We start from the raw sequence: 18,379 nt of genomic DNA, 5'->3' as shown, positions 1-18,379 counted from the left end.
GTGGGGGAGGGGCGGCGGCTCCACGCGCCCGCGCTGCGTCAGGCGTCCACGGCGGCGGCGGCCCCGCGATCGCTAAGGAATGCGGCGGCGGCGGCTCCGCATAACCACGGGGTCAGAGGTCACGGCTCCGGGATCCGGGCTCCGAGCGCCTCCGCTTGCCCGGCGCTCACGAGGAACCCGCACGGCGACTGGCGACCGGCGGGGATGGGGAGACGCGGCTTGCCTTTCGACGACGTCCGGGTGCGTGCGTGTCTGCCGTGGGTGTGTGTGTGTGTGACTATGTGTGTGTATGTGTGTGTGTGTGTGAGAGAAGAGTGAGGGGGGAGTGTGGGGTTTTTTTTTTTTTGAACAAAAACAAACCGAAAGGGTGGCTGGGACTCGTAGTCCTGACTGGGTTCCTGTCCTCCCCCGCTCCGGAAGAAAATGGCTGCTGGCAGCACCTGGACCACACTTCCCGGCGTGCCCTGCGGCCGTGGGCCCCGCCCCCCCTCTTCCGGACCCCGCTTCGTCCAGAGCCCTGGAGTAGGGCGGGCGGGCGGTAGTTGAGGGAAAGGGACTGGGCGGAGTCTCGCGATGTGCGGGAAGTGGCCAAGGCCTGGCGGGGGGTGCTGGGAGGTGGTGCTGGGAAGGGGCGGTGGCTGGACTCCGCGGGCTGCGGTTAACCCCTTCGTCCCTTCTTAAGTCCCTGCTGCGGGTTCCGGAAGGGTGGGGACTGGGAGTTGGTAAATCGATCCCCTGCCCCCACTTTGTGCCTCTTTTTTTATCCATATGCTTCTCGTAGGTGACAAGAAGCAGGTCTTTCTCCTTTGATCCGCCCCTAAATGACTCACTGCCGCATAAGAGTCATACCAGTAAAAACGGTTATTGCTTGATTGACCGCCCAGACGGATCCTCATTTCCTCTTGTGCTTTCAAGCCGCGGTGTATATTTGCAAAGGCTGCACCTGCAGCCTGCAGCAAAATTACCAACTGGTGAACTTGGTGCTAGATAGTACGGTAGGTAAAGAATTTGAACTTTGGGGCCAGTGCAGATCAGAATGCACCTGAGTGTATTTTTAGAGGTAGTACCCTGGAGAGAGGTCAGGCCCTAGACTAGGCTAGAATCTTTGCTTTGTCACCTCCTGTCCCAGCACCTCTGCCTCAATTTTCTGTTCTGGTGGACTAATATTTCAAGAAATAGGAGTCGAAATTAACATAAAATATGACATCTTTAGGTCCATGTAATTTGGCTCCTGGTATAGAACAATGATACTGTTCTTATCAGCTGACAGTGAACAGTGTAGTCTCTCAAAGCCTTGGTTGTAGTATTTAGTGAAGTTTGAAGCACATAATGCATTTTTGTTGAATCAGAGTCCAGAAACATTTCTACAGTGTTTTGAGTTGGATCGATGCCCCTTGCTTGGTAACGATAAAAGCAGGGTCAGTGGCCACATTTGAAAGACTTCCCTAGGTGAGGAAACAGAGCCAGTACTACATTATGCGAGTACACAAGAGAGCCAGCGCAGGGACAAGACAACCACGTAGGCCAACCCCTAACACCAGGAGTTCAGCAATCCTGCTTTCGATATTGGTTACTCAAGACAAATCAAGGAAGCAAAATGCTACAAAGTGAATAGATTGTAGAAAGTGAACTAGGACACATTTTAAAACTGCTTCCATTCTGATTTCACCCCAACTGGGACAGGAGGAGAAACTTTGCCTTCAAATTTAAACATTTTTCTTTTAAGGCATGGTTGCATTCTAGCCCAGGCTGAACTCAAACTAACGGCAATACTATACAGCTTCCCTGGCGCTGGGATTAAAGATATGAGCCATCACACCTGGCCCAAATTTGATCTTTTAATGTTATTACTTATTTGACCTTTTTATTTTATAGGCTTTTAAAGATATTTTTTTTGTTGGAACTGGAGAGCTGTCTCAGTGGCTAAAGGCGCTTGTTTGTGCCTGACAAATAGCAGCACAAGGGGCTGGCAGGAGACCCTGGCGCCCCATACATGGTTTTTAAAAACCTAAACTTTTTCACACAGGATGTGGTGGTGTACACCATAGTGCTTGGGACCATACAGGACAGAGGATGAGGAGTTCAAGGTCCTCTGGATCTACATAAAACCCTGTCTCAAAAAAAAATTTTTTTTTGTCAACCTACAGCTGCAATAGTAACCTCTAACAAAATAATCAATTTGGTTCGTTTTTTTGTTTGTTTTGTTTTGTATTTTGAGGTAGGGTCTTGCTGTAGCCCAGGCTGACCTGGAATTCACTATGTAGTCCCAGGATGGCCTTGAATTCATGGCTATCCTCGTACCTCTGCCTCCAGAGTGCTAGGATTATAGGCATGTGCCACCATGCTCATCTTGGTTCACATGTTTTGAGAGCTGATTTCCAACACAGATACACTTAAAACTTGCAAAGATTGCTGGGCGTGGTGGTGCACGCCTTTAATCCCAGCACTTGGGAGGCAGAGGTAGGAAGATAGCCATGATTTCAAGGCCACCTGGGACTATATAGTGAATTCCAGGTCAGCCTGGGCTAGAGTGAGACCCTACCTCAAAAAAACAAAAACAGAACAAAACTTGCAAAGATTAAATAGGAAAGATTCATTCTGAAATACATGTGGATTTAATTTTTTGTTGCTGTTGTTGGCCAGGCATAGTGGCACATGCCTTTAACCCCAGGCAGTAGGAGGAGGATTACTGTGAGTTCAAGACCAGCCTGAAACTACATAGTGAATTCCAGGTCAGTCTGGGCTAGAGTGAGACCCTACCTCAAAATCCCTTGGAAAAATAAAAATGTTTTTATTTACTTATTTGCAAGCAGAGAGAGAAAAGAGGCAAACAGAAAATGGACACCCTAGAGCTTCCAGCCACTACAAACTAACTCCAGACACATATGTGCTACTTTGTACATCTGGCTTTACGTGGCTCCTGGAGAACTGAATCCTGGTTGTTAGGCTTTGCAGGCATGAGCCTTAACCACTGAGCAATCTCTCTACCCCACATGTGGGTGTTTTTTGTCCCCTGTATGTGTGGAGCTGCTGTCCATCCTCATTTACAGACATGTATGTAGCCAAACCCAACATTTTGTTTGATTGTTTTTGTTTTTCAAAGTAGGGTCTTGCTCTAGCTCAGGCTGACCTGGAATTAGTCTCAGGCTGGCCTAGAACTCACAGAGATCCTTTTACCTCAGCCTCCCAAATTCAGGGATTAAAGGTGTGTGGCACTATGCCCAGCTGGTTTTGTTATTCTGGGTTTTTTGTTTGTTTGTTTTTGTTGGTGGTGGTGGTGTTTTTGGTACCTCTGCCTCCCCAGTGCTGGGATTAAAGGCATGGGCCACCACACCTGGCTTTTATTTATTACTATTATTTTTTTTTTTAATGACAGAGTTGTTGTGCCAGGGCCTTAGCCAACGCACACAAACTCCAGACACATGTACTACCTTGTACATCTGGCTCATATGTGGGTTCAGGGGAGTTGAACTTGGGTCCTTAGGCTTCGCAGGCAAGCACCTTAACTGATAAGCCATCTCTGCAGCCCCTGACTAGTTGGTTGGTTGGTTGATTTGTGTTTTTTGTGTGTGTGGTTTTTCAAGGTAAGGTCTTGCTCTAGCTCAGACTGACCTGGAATTCATTATGTAGTCTCAGGGTGACCTCAAATTCATGCCAATCCTCCTACCTCTGGGTTTAAAGTCATGTACCACCACACCCAGCATTTTTATTTTATTTTATTTTTTTGTAACATAGATTCTGGAGAGTCAAACTCAGTAGTCTCTGCCCCTACAGGCCCTCATACATTAGTGACAAGAAAGCTCTTAACCTTTGAATCCAAATGCATAGCTTTTGTTTGTGATACGGACACATACCTGTGGCAAGTCTCAACTGTTCAGAAGGCTTAGGCAGGATTGCTGGAGTCCAGGAGTTCTTGCCTATAGTGTGCTATACTGATCTGGTAGCCACACTAAGTTGGCCATCAATATGGGATCTCCTGAGAGTAGGGATCCACCAGATGCCTGAAGAGGAGTGACCCAGTGAACCAACCCAGCTTGGAAAGTTAACATCATGAAGCTGTAAGTAGTTGTGAGTTTTTATTACCAGAAGTACTAAAACACAAACATATATATTTTTATTGTGCTTTCTGTGGTTTTTTTTTACATATTTAAATGAAATTTTCAAAAAATATTGTCAGAGATCAGAGAATTAGAAAGTTCGTTAGTTAGATCTCTTTGAAAACATTGGTGTCAGAGCCGGGTGTTGTGGCACATGCCTTTAATCCCAGAACTCGGGAGGCAAAGGTAGGAGGATTGCCGTAAATTAAGAGGCCACCCTGAGACTACAGAGTGAATTCCAGGTCAGCCTGGGATAGGGTGATACCCTACCTCAAAAAAAAAAAAAATAGGTGTCATTTCTGATTAATATTTTGGCTCTGCTAAATTGCTAGCTTGTAACCACGGTCACTGAACCTCTAGAACTTAGCCTGGGGTATGGTCACACAAGGCAAGTGTTCAACCTTACTCTGTAGTCAGGCAAACTGCTATGATGGCCATGTTGTTTTCTGGTTTTATCTCAGTGCTATTATTACAAATTATCTTCAGAAGTTAACACAGGTGCAATGGGTGGTGTAAGATAAACAGATGTGACATTTGGTCATGCCCAGTCTGGTGATGAGTCACTGTTTCCAAACCTAAAAGAAAAGCACACATGCAGGAAAGCAACAAGCATACCACCAGAGGACACACACATGCCCTAAACCTCACACATTACCACTGCCTTGGACTCCAGCAGGCCTGAATTTGAAACTCTACAGTCTTTCTCTTTCTCCAAGAGTGTGTCTTTGACAAGTTATGAAACTTCATCAACTCAGTGCCATAATGTGGACCACAAGGTACACAACAAGTTTGAAGGGTGACCTGGACACTGATATATGCCTACTTGGGAGGCTGAGGCAAGAGGATCATTTGAGCCCAGAAGTTCAAGACCAGTCTGGATAACATAGTTAAGACCTCCATTTCAAAAGTTAAATAAATGAAGAGCTGAGTATGGTGGCACACGCCTTTAATCCCAGCACTCAGGAGGCAGAGGTAGGATTACCATGAATTCAAGGCCACCCTGAGACTACAGAGTAAATTCCAGGTCAGCCTGGGTTAGAGTGAAACCCTACCTTGGAAAACCAAAATAGATAGATAAATGAGAGATGGAGAAATGGCTTAGTGGCCATTTATTTGCCTTCGAAGCCTAAGGACCTAGGTCCAATTGCCCAGGACTCACATAAGCCAGTTGAACATGGTGATGTGTCTAGAGTTATAAATCAATAAAAAAAAATGAGTATTTCAACTTGAGCATAGCAAATGTGGAGTTCCCCAAGTCTCTCCCACATTTCATTCTTCATGCTATTTTTGGTTTTGTGACTACTCATGCTAGAATCTGCTTGAATTCAGACACAGTCTTTGGCACATGGTAGGTATCCAAACTGCTGAATGTAACACTATCTCAGTAACTTCACTGCAGAAGATCTGGGGAATGATTCTCCACTGAATGAGCCCTAAGCAGTATCTGGAACCTAATCAGGCAGAATGGAAAGACAGGATTGTACACAACAGACCTATACACGCCATAAAATTGGTCTCAATCCTTTCATTAAGTTGTAGAACCTGCCCACAATGGATGATGTAACTCACAACTTACTTGCCACTGACCATCATTTAAATTTTGTTCTTAAGTCTCCCATAAGTCTGGAAAAGGTCATCAAGATGTTTATGATAGAGGGTTGGAGAGATGGCTTAGCTGTTAAGGTGTTTGCCTGTAAAGTGAAGGGACCTTGGTTCAATTCCCCAGGACCCACATAAGCCAGATGCACAAGGTGGCACTTGCATCTGGAGTTCGTTTGCAGTGGCTGGTGCCCTGTAATGCCCATTCTACCTATCTCTCTCTCACTCTCTCCCCCTTTCCCTCTCTTCCTCTCGCAAATAAAATGCTTAAAAAATGTATATGATGGGCGGTGCACGGTGGCGCCTTTAATCCCAGCACTCAGGAGGCAGAGGTAGGAGGATCACTGTGAGTTCAATGAGTTCAAAGCCAGCCTGGAACTATAAAGTGAATTCCCCGTAAATCTGGGCTAGAGTGAGACCCTGTCTCAAAAAAAAAAAAAAAAAAAAAGCGTTTAATGGTAATCTCTGTCTTGTAAGACTAGATAGATTGGGAGGTGTGGAGATTTTTTTTTCCCTTAAAAAGTATTGCGTTATTTTAATTAAAAAATTTTGTCAACTGACAAAGAATTTAGATTAAGTTGGCATATAAGGTAATATTTTCTTATTCACAATTGTCTCTTTTCCAAATCTAAAATGAGTCTGTGCTACTTTTGTGATGGAAAAAATAAATTTTTGATTAATATGGGTCAATACTGGGAGAACATCTGTAATAATAAATTCCTCCTAGTTTTGCTTAGGATTGTTGGACCCCCTAGAATTCCTCAAAGGATGACTTGAGCTATTCTTTTTTTTGGGGGGGTGGTTTTGAAGTTGGATCTTAGGGTCTCACTCTGGTCCAGGATGACCTGGAATTAACTGTGTAGTCTCAGGTTGGCCTCGAAATCTCAGCAATCTTCCTACCTCTGCCTCCCAAGTGCTGGGATTAAAGGCGTGCGCCTCCACGTCCAGCTTGACTTGAGCTATTCTTAATTAGTCATGACAGTTCTCTGCCTAAGGTTTTCTGGTGACAGTTTTGTTTTTAGCTTTTTATTAACAATCACTGTACATATAGATAATTGTACATGATCATAATAATTCCCTCCTAATCACCATGAGTTCAAGGCTACCCTGAGACTACATAGTGAATTCCAGGTCAGCCTGGGCTACAGCAAGACCCTACTTTGAAAAAATAAAAAATAAATTAAAATCACTTCCTACCACTCTCCCCTTTGGTAGACATTTCTTGACTTCACTAAGGTCTCACCCCAATTTTAAAATAATATTTTATTTATTATTGTTAGCTGTGGTGGTTTGATTGAGGTATCCTCCATGAATTTAGGTGTTCTGAATGCTAGGTTCCCAGCTGATGGAGATTTGGGAATTAACACCCCCAGAAGGCAGTGTATTGTTGGGGGCGGGTTTATGGATGTTATAGCCAGTTTCCGCATACCAGTGTTTGGCACACTCCCGTTGCTATTGCCCACCTTATGTTGGCCAAGGGGTGATGTCCACCCTCAGCTTATGCCTCTTTTTCCCTGCTATTGTGGAGCTTCCGCTCAAGTCTGTAAGCCAAAATAAGCCCTTTATTCCCAAAAGTCGCTCTTGGTCAGGTGACTTCTGCCAGCAACGGCAACCCAACTGCAACATTAGCAGAGAGAGATTGAGAGAATGAGAGCACCAGGTCCTCCTTCCTGCCACTGCAAATGAACTGTACCTGCATGTGCCACCCTGTGCCCCTGGCTTTACATGGGTACTGCAAAACTAAACCCAGCCCTTCAGGCTTTGCAAGTAAATGCCTTTTAACTTCTGTGCCATCTCTCCACCAGCGCTTATTCCAGGTTTTGTTTTGTTTTGGTGGGGGATAGAGTCTTAATCTAGCCCACGCTGACCTGGAAGTTGTTTGGGAGGTAGGCCCCTGGGGCCACCAAAATACTACACTCAACTCCTTTCCAGCCAGGCTGGAAATTGCCAAGGCTCTTAGTTGTCCACCAGAACTAGATGGTAAGACCCTATTGCTGACAACACCACATGCTTTAGTTGTTGGACAGTGTTAAATCAATACAGAACTGAGCTGGAAGCCTCCTCTCTAGTGACTACCTGTTGTACTGCTAGAACGTGTTGTGCAGGCTGCTTGGGGAGAAGTCATGAACAGTCTTAACCAGCAGTGGACCCTGCAGGCTACATGACTGGCTATCCAGGCAAGATGTGTCCACTGGTCTAACAGGCATGTCTATATGGAGCTGCTATTGATTGGATTTGAGGCCCATTTCACAGAAGGCAGTTCATGCCTGGCACTGAAGCCTATGGCTGGGAAGGTCATAAGCCCCAGAAGGGAAGCTACTATAGTTGTTTGGCTAAATGGATATTTTGTCCCCATCAAGTTGTCCTCTAAGTATGTATGCTTATGTGCACAAATTAGTTCTGCTCTCAGTTGGTTAGAGAAGCTTCTCTTTGCAGATGGCAATAGAGAACCTCACAACTCATCAGTGCACTGAGAAGTGACAGTGGAGCATTCGGCACTAAGTGATCCATCTCTGTCACACCCTCCCAGGCTCAGGGATCACTGCAGAAGAGGTAGTGGATTTGTAAGAGCCAAAAGACAGGGAAGAGTGCTTTAGAAAGCTGTCTTCCAGACACAGAGTGGCATTTGCAGTCACGGCCTCACACAGACTATCATTACTCACATAAGACCTGCAATAGGTCCATCAGTATGTGGTCGTCACGGGGCGTGGTGGTAAACACCTCTAATCCCAGCACACAGTAATCCTACCTCGAGGACAGTCTGGACTACAGAGTGCGTTCCATGTTAGACTGGGCTACAGCAAGACCTGCCTGGAGGGAAAAAGAAAAAAAAAAAAAAAAAAAAACAGAAAAACTGGGCTGAAGAGGTTGCTCAGTGGTTAAGGCATTTGCCTGAGTCTAATGACCTGGGTTCAATTCCCTAGTACCCACATAAAGCCAGATGCACAAGGTGGAGTCCACAAGGCCCTGGGGCACCTATTCTCTCCTCTCTCCCTCCCTCCCTCTCTCTCTCTCTGTCTCTCTCTCTCTCTCTGGTTGCAAATAATAATTTCTTAAGCATGTGTCATGAAGAAGAGCAAAGAGGGACTGGCTGGAAAGGAGTTGAGTGGAAAGAGGATGGGGCAGTGGAAAAAGAAAGTAATGGGGCTGGGCATGGTAGTGCACACCTTTAATCCCAGAACTTGTGAGGTAGAGTTAGGAGAATCACTGTAATCTTGAAGCCAGACTGAGAGTACAGTGAATTCCAGGTCAGCCTGAGATAGAGTAAAACCCTTCCTCGAAAGACAACAGATAAGGCCTTGAGTTCAGAGCCACATAAGGCCAGATGCCTGATATTCTCAGTAGCAAACAAGACCCTTCTTCAAATGAGTGAACGGTGAAGACCTATACCTGTTGTCCTCTGACCTATACGTACACATGTACACACCTGCATTCATATATGAATAATGCGTGCATATACAAATGCACACACCCAAAGAACACTCAGATTAACTGGATTCTAAACCTACAGAAACTGAAATTGCTGCTTTCAAAGGCCACTTAAATTTTGAGGTAATATATTACATACCAACTGAAACCTAATAAAGTTACAACACCTTTCTGAGTGCTTGTTAAGCAAATGACCCTCTTTGCAAAAACTTTTGGAAAGGTGTTTGTTTTTTGTTTGTTTTGTTTTTGTTTTTGAGAAAGAGTCTCACACTAGCCCAGGCAGACCTGGAATTCACTCGAGTCTCAGACTCAAACTCACGGTGATCCTCCTACCTCTGCCTCCCAAGTGCTGGGATTAAAGGCATATACCACCATGCCCAGCCAAAAACCTGTTTTGTTTGCTTGCTCCCTTGCTTGTTTTGTTACACATGAGGTCTCATGAAGCTGAGGATGACCCAGGACTCCTGATCTTATTGCTTCTGCCTCCTGTGTGCTGGGATTATAGGCCTACATCACCACATCTGGCTCCAAAAAAACATTTTTTAAAATCTTGTTTGAGAGAGGGAAAGAGGCATACACACAGAGATAGAGAGAATGGGCGCACCAGGACCTCCAGCCACTTAAAATGAAGTCCAGGCACATGCACCACCTTGTGCATCTGGCTTACATGGATCCTGGGGAATCGAACCAAGATCCTTTGGATTTGCAGGCAAAAGCCTTAACCACTATGCCACCTCTCCATTCCCCCCCCCCCCAAAAAAAACCTCTTATACAAAATTCTGCACAAGAGCTAAGGGTGTTCCCAACCCCTCATGCCCATTTGCTGAAAGCACGTTGACAGCGCAGTAAGTGCAGCTGCAATGCTCCCTTGTATCCCAAGGTTCAGAGAAGGAAAACCAGCTGTCTAGCGCTGTACAAGTAACTCAGAGGTAGAGCCTTAACGTGACATGTGCAAGGCGCTGGGGTCAAAGAGACAGCCCACTTGACCCAGCTCCTAGAGCTACTAGACACCAGAGTCAGGGATCAAAATAGCTTTGCACATAGTGTGTGTGCCACCACCTTCCTGTTCTGCTTGCTTCAAGCCCCACAGTCCAAACCATTGGAGCAGAGCCAACAATGTGGTACTGGAACTAAATCTCACATACAATGCAGACAGGGCTGTACTGCTGAGCCACACTCCCAGGTCAGCCAAGGAGCCATGATCACCACCTGTAACAACCAGAAGTCAATAGGGATCTGACTAGTTCGATACCAGCTCTTTCGCAGCGCTGAGCCCAAATGCCTTATCACAGGGCCTGACACAGAACAGTTGATCAGTATCTGCTGAACGGATTCATAGAAGCGGATCTAGTGCTAAGGCTGGTCTCCAGCAGGGAATGAAAAGCAAGATGAAGCTGCAGTCGTCCATGATGCATCCTGGAATATCACTTCTCCATCAAGGTTCTCCGTGGTGCCTGTGCTCACTAAAGCCCCCATCTCCCATTCAAGAAAAAAAATTCACTACTGGGCTGGAGAGAGGGCTTAGTGGTTAAGGCACTTGCCTGCAAAGCCTAATGACCCAAGTTCAATTCCATAATATCCATGTAAGCCAGATGCACAAGGTGGTGCATGCGTCTGGAGTTTGTTTGCAATGGCTGGTGCGCCCATTCTCTCAAATAAAAATAGGGCTTTATTTGCCTCTAGATTAGAGCTGTATGTGAGATAGCACAGACTGAATGAGTGCGTTGTTTTGTTTGTTGTTTTTTACATTTTCCCCCCACTGTTTGCAAAATCAAGAGGGCCAGAAAAATTTGGGTCCAGGCAAACCAACAAAGATAAAATAGAGGGATGCTGGTAGTTTCTATAAGGAATCCCCTCCCTCCACCTACAGTAAGACTTTAAGAGAAAAAAAAATTCCGTCATGCTTAAAATTATTGGACACCCAAACATTGAGGTTTTTTGACCCTTTTCACTGACCAGAAATATAGAAAACTTTGTTCAGTTTAAGGATAAGAAGGGAGGGTGGGCCATAATGGAACTGTGTTTTTTAACCCAAAAGGCAAATGCAATGAATTATTTAGTTCATTTAAAATACCGCTGGAACTGACAGATTCAAAGTATAGATTAAAAACATAAAAAGTCTTTTCCAAATAAAACATTTATTTTACTTTTAGAAAATAATTCTTCCCCCATATGTTTATTTTCATGAGGAAAAATATTGTGCCTTCATTTTTATTATCAATTTTAGTTTGGCCCTTGCTAATATTAAAACAGGTTTAGGGCTGGAGAGATGGCTTAGCGGTTAAGCTCTTGCCTGTGAAGCCTAAGGACCCCAGTTCGAGGCTCAGTTCCCCAGGTCCCACGTTAGCCAGATGCACAAGGGGGCGCACGCGTCTGGAGTTCATTTGCAGAGGCTGGAAGCCCTGGTGCACCCATTCTCTCTCTCTCCCTCTATCTGTCTTTCTCTCTGTGTCTGTCACTCTCAAAAAATATATATATATTAAAAAAAGAACTTAGGTTTATAAAAAAAATAGGGCTAGAGAGATGCTTAGTGGTTAAGACACTTGAGTACAAAGCCAAGGGACCCAGGTTTGATTCCCCAGGACCGATGTAGGCCAGCTGCATGTGTCTGGAGTTTGTTTGCAGTGCCTAGAGGCCCTGGCATGCCCATTAAAAAAGTCCGGGGACTGGAGAGATAGTTTAGTGGTTAAGGCACCTGCCTGCATCATATCACTTGCATGTCTAGTAGACATTTGAAGGAGGTTTGTCAGTCGTTTCAGCAACTCTGCCGAGTCACTGTGCCCCTCAGAGGTGTGGCGGCTCGCTGCAGGCGGGGAGTGCTAGCCCAGAGCTCTCTGGCTTCACCACCTTCCTACTCCACGGCACCTGCAGCCGCTCCTGCTAATCTACTGGCATACTTGTTTGCCCTGAGGCCTTTGCTCCTTTAACGTGTGTTGACTTCTCTTCAGCTGTTTGGTTTGATTGTGGTGCTTAAATATAGATTATGCATGTAACCATACTAGCAATGCTTACTTTTACCACATAGCAACTAAATGAGAATATTATGAAGTCTTAATTATCTGCCAACTTTTTCACCCAGCTGACACCTTCAGGTTGCCTCTGGCAGAATGAAAACAAAACCTGGCAGGCATGTATTTTCAGTCTGGCTCTCATAAACCTGGCTGTGAGGCGCCCTGGGGCCCTCCATTAAGCCACTGATCACATGACTCCCGGACTGTGCAACTCAACAGGACCAAGTCACAGGGCCACAGCAGAGCCCAGAAATGCTGCCTGTGGGGAGGAGTGAAGGCACTGTGAGAGCCAACTCTTTCAGCCAGCCAACAGGAAACAGCTTTAGGGGCCAAGTGCAATTTAATTTACTGTTAACATCAAACTCAGAGATATTCCAGAATAGAGACAAAGTAAAGCTGAAGTGAAGGTGGAAGGCCAGTCGTTACCTTGAGGTCTACCTCTATGCAGTCAGGCCCAGCCTCACAAAACACCTTGACACCACTGTCCTGATGGTTGCCATGCATAGGGAACACACCACATGCAGGAACTGTTTACACATCTACTTCTGTATCTATGGCTTGCTTTGCAGTGCTGGGTACTGAACCAAAGAGCATGTGTTCTAGTAGTGACCTATATCCCTGGCCCTATACATTGTTTTTTACTTATGATTATGATTACTACAAATATTTCTCTTTCTACTAGCTCAACACAAGCTCCTGGAGGGAAGGTTTCACTGGTGCATTCAAAACAGTAACTTGCATGTTGTAGGTACTAAACAGGACACTAAAGGAGTCTAATACTTCTGTGTTTAGGAATACAATACATCTGTATATTTTTCTTCCTGTTTGAAAAAATAATATCCAGGCTTGGTGGCATACACCTTTAATCCCAGCACTTGGAAGGCAGAGGTAGGTGGACCACCATGAGTCCAAGGCCACCCTGAGACTACATAGTGAATTCCAGGACAGCGTGGGCTAGAGCAAGACACTACCTCATAATAATAATAATAATAATAATAATAATAGAGCCAGACGTGGTGCCACACGCCTTTAATTCTAGCACTCAGAGACAGAGGTAGGAGGATCGCCATGAGTTAAAAGGCCAGCCTAGGATTACGGAGTGAATTCCAGGTCAGCGTGGGTTAGAGTGAGACGCTACCTCTAAAAAATAAAATAGAACAGGGCATAGTGGCCCACATCTTTAATCCCAGCATTTGGGAGGCTGAGGTAAGAGGATCTCAGAGTGAGTTCCAGGTCAGCCTGGGTAAGACCCTAGAGTAAGACCCTGCTTCAAAAAACCAAGATTATGTTGATGATGTCTGATGTGGTGGCACATACAAGTAACTGGCACATCCCAGTTACTTGGTAGGCTGACGTAGAAGGATCACTTCAGTGCAGTTTGAGACCAGTCAAGACAGCACAGCAAGACTGTGCCCTAAACATAGTTTGCTAAATTATCGATCGAACCCTATGAAGTAAGAATGATCTTACCTTCAGCTTGATGTTAGTGGAATATGTGGCAGATACAGTTCCAACAAAAGGTAACCGAGGCTAAATAGCTTACCCTTGCAACTATTTGGATTCAGGAATATCCGGTCTGGCTTTGAAGCTGGGAGCTGCCACCTGTGTAAAGCCTCCTTAATTGATTAATAATGAGCACATTATCACACCAGGTAACATTTAAGGAGCACTTGCTATATACCAGGCACTGCGCCCAGTGCTTCCCATTTTGATTCACAACCAAGTACACACTTGCTATCATCCATTTTTGATGGTTGAGGAATCTGAGGCTCTAAGGAGGCTAAGCAATGAAACCAAAATTGCAAAGACAGTGAATGGCATGTTCAGAATTCACAGTCCAGTGATCTGGACCCAGCACCCACACTCATCACCATCACCCATACTGCTTAACATGCGATAGCCATCCTATTCCAGAATAGCAATCCAACAGGCAGACCAGTAGGAGGGGTGGCATTTTCTTTCTTTAAAAAAAAAAAATATATATATATATATATATGTATATATATATATATATTGATTTATTTGCACATATGTGGGTGTGAAGGGAGGCAGGGTTTATTGTTGCTGCAAATAACTGCCAGATGCAGGAGCCATGTTTTTTGCAGCTGGTTTTACATGGGTGCTGGGGAATTGAACCTGGGCCAACAGGCTCTGCAAGCAAGTGCCTTTAACAGCTGAGCCATCTCTCCAGTCTAAGGACTAGCATTTTCAATGCCCTCCTGCTTGCTTTTCCTGTTACCTCTTAAAACCTCAACATCACTGTGAGGCTGCAGAAGAGCAAATGGGCTGTGAGACACTAATAGATAGGGCCAGAAGTAGACAGAAAGACTAGTGGTTAGGACTGCAGGCTTAAGGGGGAAAGGAGAATGACTGAATGGCCACTCTTTGGGATAATGAAAATCTTTTGATGGTGGTGATGGTTACACAACTGAATATACTATTAAGTCAGTGACTTGGCCTCAACCAGTCCCAGCAGCATAACAGGGTCTCCTTGGCAGCTGCATCTGGAAGCCGAATGTTGCTCTGTAAAGACATTTAATAAAATCTTGCAACAAAGAAAAAAACTAAGAAGTGAATTGCACACTTCAAGTGGGTGAGCTGTAAGTGCATTCTATCTCAGTAAAGATGTGTGGAGAATGTTTATTTTGAGTCAGGGTCTCATGAATCCCAGGCTGATCTCAAACAGCTGATGATGATCTTGAACTTCTAATTCTCCAGCCTTTTACCTCTTGAGTGCTAGGATTAAAAAGCTGTGCCACAATGCACAGTTTATGCAGTGCTAAGGTTCAAATCCAGGCGTTTGGGCACGCTAGGCAGTCTACCAACTGAGCTACATTCCTAGTCCTTTTTTAAAATAAATAAATAAAAGGTGGCCAGAGCTGGGTGTGTGATGGCATACTTGTAATCCCCACATTTAGGTGGTAGGGGCAGGAGAAACAATTTAAGGTCATCCTCCCCTACCCAATAAGGTCAAGGCCATCCTGGGATACATAAGACTGTCTTTAAAACAAAAGCAGGAGGGATAGCTTAGTGGTTAAGGTGCTTGTCTGCAAGCCAAAGGACCTAGGTTTTATTCTCCAGAACCCACATAAAGCCAGATGCACAAGCTGGTGCATATGTCTGGAGTTCGCTTGCAGTGGGTAGACGCCCTGCATACCACCCATTCTCTCTCATTTCTTTCATTCTCCTCTTCTCTTACATAAATAAATAAATGCAAAATAAAACAAGGGGCCAAGGAAATGGTTCAGTGCTTAAAGGTACTTGTTTCCAAAGACAGACTGGGTTCAATTCTCCAGTACCCACATAAAGCCAGATGCACGAAGTGGTGGGCACATGCATCTGGTGTTCATTTGCAGTGGCAAGAGACTTGTGTGCCTACATACTTTCTGTCAAATAAATATTTTAAAAATAAATAAAGTGGGTAGCTACATAGAATAAGATAGCAAGAGAGAGAAACCATGGAATTGTGGTTGCATTTTCTTCTCCCACTTCTCATATCCAATTATTGACAAAGGAAATGTATCCTTAGGGACATTCCCACTTCTCTCCCAAGGCTGTCACCCTCTCTTACTTCTTGCTTTCCACCTTGTGCACTGTGGTTTATCTCCACACAAGGGCCAGTAGGAGCCTTGCAAAGCATTCCTTTCCTGACATTTGTTTCCCTCCAGCTCAAAGTCTCCAATGGCTTAAAAGCAGAATTCCCTAACGACTTGGGTCTGGCCCCATTCACACTCAGCCAACTCACCACTGCTCCCACAAGCTTCTGCTTCCAGGCCTTCGCAACTCAGCCTCCAGGTAGCAGATACTGGACCCAGCTTGCTTCCTCCTTTCACTCAGAACTTTGTTCCAGGGAAACCTTCCCTATCTCCCAGTCTAGCCTAGTCACTCCCCAGCTTGGCTCTAACCCCTCACCTGCCTTCTCTTCAGAGCACTTCTGACCACATGGCACTGTACTGCATATGACTTTGTTAAACATCTGTTCCCACCACAAATGTGACATTCTCTGGACAGGGCTTCCTCCTGTATCCCTAGGCCAAGAACTATACCTACTTCACATAAATGCTCAACTGAATAAATGAACCTGCCACCAAACCCTGGCTGCTATCACGACCACTGGGATAAACTTGTAAAGAGAGTAATCTCTGTGTTTAACATAGCCTATAGAGCCCTCCAATCCCAGCCCTTGGAGACTGAGGCAAAAGGATCACCTCCAAAACCTGCATGGGATACACAGCAAATTCAAGACCAGCTTTGTCTATATAGTATGTTCCAGGCCATCCAGGGTTACATAGCAAGATTTGGTCTCAAAATATATACACACACACAAGAAACAAACATGCTGCCCTTTATCAAGATCTGAAAACTTCTCTATAACATATTATTGCCACTACTCATCTGAATTTTTATTTGTGAATCATAATTCTTTACCAGACCAGGAGCTCTGGGAAGGGCATGGTCCACAGATGCAGCCCATGACATACAAACATGAACAGTATATGGAAATCTTTTGTTCCCCTGGACAAGGAAGATAAATTTCAAACCCAATGGCAGTTTGCCTCTCTCAATCATAGCAAAGGAGCCACCACCCTTGGAATTCCTTGAAGAATACGCTGTGGCACAGAAAGCTCCTGGAGGAATAGAATTTGCCAACCGAGTCCAAGAAACCTGTATGAACAACCAGCAGACTTAAAGCAGGCACTTAGCAAAATTACTTTCTGTCATTTCCAAGGGAAACAACAGCATGTGAGGATTGCTTAGGAGAAAATGTTGGAGTGGCCAGGCATGATGGCTCATACCTATAATCTAATACTCAGCAGGCAGAAGCAACCAGGCTGTTTCATAGTGAGTTCTAGGACACACAGCCTGAGCTAGAATGAGACCTTGTCTCAGAAAGGAAAGAAGGGAGGGAGGGAGGGAAGGAAGAAAGAGAAAGGGTGGGGAGGGAGGAGGCAGAGGTAGGTGGATCACCTTGATTTCAAGGCCTGCCTGAGACTACAGAGTGAATTCCAGGTCAGCCTGAGCTAGAATGAGATCCTACCTTGAAAAAAGCAAAAGAAAAGCAAGCAAGCCAGCCAACCAGGTGTGGTAGCTTATGCTTTTAATTATGCCTTTAATTCCAGCACTCCAGAAGCTGAGGGAGGACTGCCCTGAGTTTGAAGCCAGCCTCGACTAGAGCGAGACCCTGTCTCACAACAACAGAGGGCTGGTGAGTTGGCTCAGCAGTTAAGTGTGTTTCCTGTGCAAGCTTAAGGTTTGAGAGGATCCGAGACCACCAGAATTTGAATCTCCAGACTCCATATAAACAGCTGAGTGTGGCCACACACGCCTATAACCCCAGTCCTATGGGGAGAAAAGACCAGAAACTTGCTGGAGCTCAGGAATGGCGAGCTCTGGAATCAGTAAGAAGTTCTATCACAAGAAAAAAGAGGTGGGTAAGTGATGAGAGGGACACGCACTATTCTCTGGTTGCTCAGCCAAGTTCACACAGCACTACACGTAAATACACAGGGGACCACATCAGTACACACATACATGTGCACACACTACACACTATGCACACACACACAAAGAAAGGGAAAAAAAGGGAGAGGGAGAGAGAAGGGAAGAACAGTGGAAAGTGCTGGAGTGTAAAGAGGGCTGCACTTTACTCAAGTAATGTATATGATATATTCTTGTGCCCGTCAAAGATTCTTCTTTTTTTTTACTTGAACTCACAGTGATCCTCCTATCTCTGCTTCCCAAGTGCTGGGACTAAAGGTGTGTGCCACCACACCTGGCAAGGGCTCTTCTTACATCTACAAAATATGCCAAAGACTTGAGCCTCTTCCCATCCAGTTGCCCTCCACCCCACCACCTCAGACCTCACAGGAATGTCCCATGTTCCTGTAATTCCTCTTGTCTGGAATGCTCTTCCCTCCTTCCTCTGTGAGTAAAAACTACTCACTCTTTTTGTTGTTGTTTTGTTTTTGAGGCAAGCCCAACATAATGGCCTTTTTACAAGAGAGCAAGAGACAGAGAGAGAATTGGCACATCAGGGCTTCCAGCCACTGCAATCGAACTCCAGACACGTGTGCCCTCTTGTGCACAGGTACAACCTCGTGCGCTTGAGTCACTTTATGCATCTGGCTTACGTGGGACCTGGAGAGTTGAACATTGAGTCCTTAGGCTCTGCAGGCAAATGCCTTAACCACTAAGCCATCTCTCCAGCTCTCTACTCATTCTTTGTTTCTTCTTCTGCAAAGC

General features: G+C 45.1%; 1 long non-coding RNA gene across 1 annotated transcript; it reads left to right on the top strand.

The window, feature by feature from the left end:
• Positions 1–72: 72 nt before the first annotated feature.
• On the top strand, positions 73–18,163 carry LOC123462991. The gene is made up of 3 exons (XR_006638619.1): positions 73–240; positions 782–995; positions 17,257–18,163. It is a non-coding gene; the product is annotated as an uncharacterized LOC123462991 (long non-coding RNA).
• The last annotated feature ends 216 nt before the right edge of the window (positions 18,164–18,379 follow it).

This window comes from Jaculus jaculus, chromosome 8, assembly GCF_020740685.1.
Source record: "Jaculus jaculus isolate mJacJac1 chromosome 8, mJacJac1.mat.Y.cur, whole genome shotgun sequence".
Lineage (NCBI taxonomy): Eukaryota > Metazoa > Chordata > Mammalia > Rodentia > Dipodidae > Jaculus > Jaculus jaculus.
This window is presented reverse-complemented; position numbering and strand designations above follow the sequence as displayed.